Consider the following 6,000-nt stretch of genomic DNA (forward strand, 5'->3'; position numbering starts at 1 on the left):
AGGTTTTTACAGAAGCAGACCCTAGCGGAGTCAGTAATCTCTAAAGGTTATCTACAGTTTCTACTCCTGGAGCTACTGAGTCAGTGGGAATCAATCTCCTGTAGTCCTGGTCCACAGGCACAGGAACATTACCTCTGTGTCTCCAGGTCTCAGTCTGGAAGCTGAGGTAACCACCCTATTGTCCAAGCAAGCAAGTGTGTACAGAAGCCAGAATAGCAGGGTTAAAATTCAAACAGCAGTTTTTACCTAAGTATGGTTGCTACCGTACTTCAAATGTATTCCATTTTTGTATCAATGAATATTCTGTTTGTGATAGCTTGGGTGCTTTGTTTTGGGTCATTTTTTGGCAAAATAGTTGGCAACCTCAGTTTCACCCCTCAGTGTTTCTGTCATGTTATTGGTGTATGCAATCTGAAAGCCTCAGGAATGACCTCTTGACAGTCTCAGAGACCTGGGGAATCCCTACAGGGCTCCTGAGACTCAGTAGACTGTCCTCAATCAACTGTTGTTCTTGCTGGTTTTAGTCATGCAGATCCAGCCTCTGTTCTCTTTTCTGCTGCCCACCTACTTGGCAGTCATGTTAGCTCCGCTGGTTAGAAGGGGGCTGAAGGGGCTTCACCCGGGACTGCATCTGTGTGGTGGGTCAAGAGGGAGGTGGCCATGGCTTTGGAGATGTCCTGTTGAAAACCAAGCTCTAGGCTTGAGGTCTGGTTGATGACCAAGTATGTGTGAGTGTACATCTGTGCACGCACACACACGTGTGTGTGTGTGTGTGTGTGTGTGTGTGTGTGTGTGTGTTATTATGGCAGGGCAAATCTTTCTAAAGTCACCAACATTGTTCCCCATGGGAGAGGGGCTTCTTAACCCTAAGAGGAGATAATTGTATTTTGTTGTTGTTGTTGCTTTTTCATTCTCACCCAAAGGTGTGCTTTTCATTGATTTTAGAGAGAGGAAGGGAGAGAAGGAGGGGGCGGGGGGAGAGAGAGAGAGAGAGATCTGTTGCCTCCCAAATGCACCCTGACTAGGGATCAAACCCAACACCTGGGTATGTGCCCTGACCAGGAATTGAACCCATCACCTTTCAGTATATGGGGCGATGCCCAACCAACTGAGCCACACTGGCTAGGGCAAGGAGGTATTGTTTTTAATCCCTGTTTCACAATGAAGAAACTGAGACCTAGAACATTTAAGTAGTTTACCCAACGCTTAGCCGAATACAGTGGTCAAACAATGAACTCCTTTGGCAATGCTTCCCTTGATAGGTGCTCAATCGGTGTTAATAGTGGTTAAATCTGATATGAGTTCCAGAAGCCAACATTATGGAAAGATGCTTCTAGATGGAAAGGGGTAAAAGTTGCTTTCTCTAAGCTGAGTGGAAAATATCCAACTTCTTGTCTCTGAGAAGTAGTATAATATGAAGTGCCATCCACTTACATGTCTACCAGAAGCTAGCCTACCCATTTCATGCAGTTTGCTGGGATGTGAATTCCTCAGAGAAAACTGCCTAAGTATCAAGTAAAAAAATTTTTTTTTCTCATTGGTAGTAATATCATATATATATATTTTTTTTTTTTAAACAAAGACTTTGAACAAAATTGTACCTACTCAATGCTGCAGTAAAGGTAGCCTTGCCCATTTTTTTTTAAGCTATAAAATTCCATATAAGGAAATGTTTTAAGATCTCAGCTTTCATTTGCACAATGGCACTGGAGCGCTAATGAAAACTTCAACCGAGATCTTCAGGCTCGCTGCTCTGGTTTTGTGGAATTTAAGACTTCAGCCAAAGGCTGGGAAGGCAGCCCTACCCCACTGCCAGCACCTGAGCAAACTCGCAAGCCAAGAACATCAGTGGAGGCCCTGGCTGGTAGGTCAGCTGGCTAGAGCATCCTCTAGATACACCCAAATTGCGGGTTCGATCTTCAGTCAGGGCACATACAAGGAAAAAAAATCAATGAATGCATAAATAAGTAGAACAACGAATCAATGTTTGTCTCTCTCTCTCTCTCTCTCTCTCTCTCTCTCTCTCAAATAATTAAAAATTCTTTAATTATTTAAAGTCTTTAATTAAGTTGCATTCTTTCAACTTAATTTCTTCACATTTTTCTCCCTGATGGCAAATGTTAAGTTTCTATTTCGGGAAACATAAGAGCTTCATTAACTTGCCTGTCTTCATGGTTGTCAGCTCCTTTCAGGGTCTCTGTTTTTTGCTTGGGAAAATCAGACCACAGTAACACCACAACTCCCCTGAGTCGCATTAAAGGAGGACCTGTCGGCCTGTGTGGAACAGAGCAGGGAGCTTCACCCTTGTTCCATAGGCTGTAAATAGCCCTCTATAGGTTTTAAACTCCAAACCGAAAGCAACACATTAATTACCTTATCTCTCAGATCCACAACCCTCAGGATCTTCCTCGGTGACTCAGACACCAGCTGTCCCTTTGGGTTGGGCACATTTTTAACTTCAAAAGTATTTCCTATCAACTGTGTCCTTGTCCCCAACTGCGCTTCATCATTACCAGGAAGCAGCGAGATGGTTTCTGGCCTGCACTTCACTCTTCAATCCCGCCACGCCTATTACCGAGCACCTCGTATGTGCGGGCCATGTGTCGAGCTTTGTGGACACAGCAGCAAGCAAAAAGGATACAGTTCTTTCTCTCCCTAGAGAGGCTCACAGATCAGTGGAAAGCAAGTATAATTACAAATTATGTTAAGTATTTTGAAGAAAAAAAGCAACAAGGCGCTAATAGGAAGTTTAATAAAGGGGCCTAGTTTTAAATTGGGAAGTCTGGTTCATAGCTACAGAGAACAGACTGAGAGCTGTCAGAAGGGAGCAGGGAGTGGGGCTGGGTGGAAAAGGCAAAGGGATTAAGCAAAAATAAAAAATAAAAACCCTTCATAGACAGACAACAGTAAGGTGATTACCAGAGGGAAAGGGGAGGGGGAGGTGGGAGAGTGTAAAGGCGGGTAAATGGTGATGGAAGGAGACTTGACTTGGGGTGGTGAATACATACAATGTATAGATGATGCGTTATAATTTTATTAACCAATGTCACCCCGGTAAATTCAATAAAAATATGCAAATTTTTAAAAGGTAAAATAGATGAACAGATAAATCTGGGAAGACCTTTATGGAAGTGACTTCAAAGCGGAGACCTGAGAGATGAATGGACGTTGACCCAGTGAGCAGCCCATTGGGCACATGGTCCTTCTCACCCAAGGCCTCTGTATGTCTTCCATACTGAGCAGGAGTGTGAGTTCTCAGTGGCTCTTTACTTTCAGAGAGGGGTCCTGGAGCCCTGTCCCCGACAGGCGCTGACACAGGGCAGGGACACCCCGAGTTCTCTCCTCACCACTCAACCCACACTCTGTTCTCTGAACCCCTGAGTCCCCTTGGCTACAGCACTTAGGCGAGCACTGCAGGTGAGTATCTCACCTGGCTCCTGTGTGTGTGCAGTCCCCACACCTAAGCTGTCAGGCGCACAGTGCCTGAAAGAGAGCTTGACTAGCAGCCCGTTCCGTGGAACTGAATTTCATCACAGCATTTAGCAGTGTGGCCAACATCTGATGTGAAATAAGAGCAGAGATTGCAGGAAAATGCCCTGAAGAGCATAGGTGTGGATGCACTTCCTCAAGCTTCAAGGAGGCGGGCTTGTATGGCTTTGATTGACACTGTGAGGCCACAGTGCCTCGGCTCTAAGGCGGCTCCACTTGTAGGATACAGCATTGATTTAACAACAATTTACTTTTCTGGGAGAGAGGGGAGAAGGCTGCTTTCAGTGTATACATTGAGAGCCATATCCTGATTTCAGGAACATTAAAATGTTCCCAGAAGGTATGTCTTATAATAATAATTTAAAAAGCTGTACATATCATCACTTTTCATGAGACTTAAAGTAAACTTTGTCTTCTCTTTTGCCTGTCTCATGTCCACACCATTTCCTTTTTTGTACTAAGACCTCAACTTCCGTGGGAGAAATTATTCTTTCTCATTAGATCTAGCCTGTTGAGGTATTTAAGCAAGATGCCCAGCTTTCTCCCAGTGAGGGGACAGGCACCTGACCCAAGCCATAGGCCATTCAGACACTGGAACAATGATCAGAAGGGCATAGGCTGGCCACAGGGGAGCTTGCACATTCCGGATGTGGCTCCTGTGTGTGTGCAGATAAGACTGTTCTGTCGCTTCTGCTACAAACACCCTCTAAAACTGCCCACTTTCAGAATTAGATTGTTATTTACAGCCCCCCACACACACACACTCCAATGCTGAATAGTGCAGTGCCTTTGACTGTTGATACATCTTGAACTGGAGTTCTTAACCTGGAGTCTGTGGACTTAAAAATGGTTCATGGAAGGGCATCAGGAGGACCACAAACATGATGGAACTTTTGTATCTGTAGATAAACACTCTTTTTTCTTTGTCTGAGATGGTCTACAGCAAGCATGTCAAACTCGCGGCCAGCAGGCCACATGTGGCCCACAATGAATATTTTTGGGCCCAGCCAATACAATAGTATATAAGAAACATTTTAATAAAAATTTCACAACTTAATTTTTACAATATCCTGTTATACATAATCCTATCTAATAAAAGAGAAACATGCAAATTGACCGTACCTCAGCTATGCCCACAAGCCACACCCATAAGCCAATCAGAAGCAAGTATGCAAATTAACCCAACCAATATGGCAGCGGCTACAGAGCTGGAGCAAGCAGGAGGCTTGGGTTGCCCCTGGCGATAGAGAAAGCCAAGCTTCCCAACCACCCTGACCTGCCCTAGCCTCTGCTCAAGGCTACAAAGTTTAATTATAGAAGATAAATAAATCCCAGATACCTGCTTCCAGCCTATGCTTGGGTCGCTAGGGGGCATGGCCAGCCTGCAAACCACCACAGGCCCCTCACCCAGGCCGCCCCATGCCCCAAGGGAAGCCCCACCCTGATCTAGGACATCCTTCAGGACAAACAAGCCAGCCCCCACCCGTGCACCAGGCCTCTATCCTATCTAATAAAAGAGTAATATGCAAATTGACCATCACTCCAACACACAAGATGGCTGCCCCCATGTGGACACAAGATGGCCTCCACAAGATGGCCAGCAGGGGAGGGCAGTTGGGAGGGACCAGGCCTGCAAGGGAGGGCAGTTGGGGGCAATCAAGCCTGCAGGGAAGGGCAGTTGGGGGAAAACCAGGCTGCAGGGGAGAACAGTTGGGCGGGACCAGGCCTGCAGGGAAGGGCAATTGGGGGGGACCCAGGACTGCAGGGAAGGGCAGTTGGGGGGGACCAGGCCTGTAGGACAGGGCAATTATGGGTGACCAGACCTGCAGGGGAGGGCAGTTTGGGGAGACCAGGCCAGCAGGGAAGGGCAGTTGGGGGTAACCAGGCTGGCCAGGGAGCAGTTAAGCATTAATCAGGCTGGCAGGGGAGTGGTTAGGGCATGATCAGGCTGGCAGGCAGAAGTGGTTAGGGGCAATCAGGAAGGCAGGCAGGCAAGCAGTTGGGAGCCAGCAGTCCTGGATTGTGAGAGGGATGTCCAACTGCCCGTTTAGGCCCAATACTGGTAGGATCGGGCCTAAACGGGCAGTTGGACATCCCTCGAGGGGTCCCAGATTGGAGAGGGTGCAGGCTGGGCTGAGGGACAACCCCCCCCCCATGCACGAATTTCGTGCACCGGGCCTGTAGTTATTAATAACGAACTACAATGTTCGCTAATGACTGATTACTATAATCCTGTTGCATTCATTTCCCTTACTCACCTTATGGGCAGACGCACCATTTCTTTCCACTAATACTAGCAGCGAATATTTTAGCAACCGATTGCCATGTCATTAGTCTTGTACTGACTTGTTTGGTGTGCACAATAGGAAATATTTTGCTTTTGAAGAATAAAAAAAATAGGTTTAATATTTGCAAATGGTATCACTGATAAAGGTTTAATCTCCAACATCTACAGGCAGCTTATACAACTTAATAAAAGGAAGATAAATGATCCAATAAAAAAATGGGCAA

Source organism: Cnephaeus nilssonii, assembly GCF_951640355.1.
Source record: "Cnephaeus nilssonii genome assembly, chromosome: 13".
NCBI lineage: Eukaryota > Metazoa > Chordata > Mammalia > Chiroptera > Vespertilionidae > Cnephaeus > Cnephaeus nilssonii.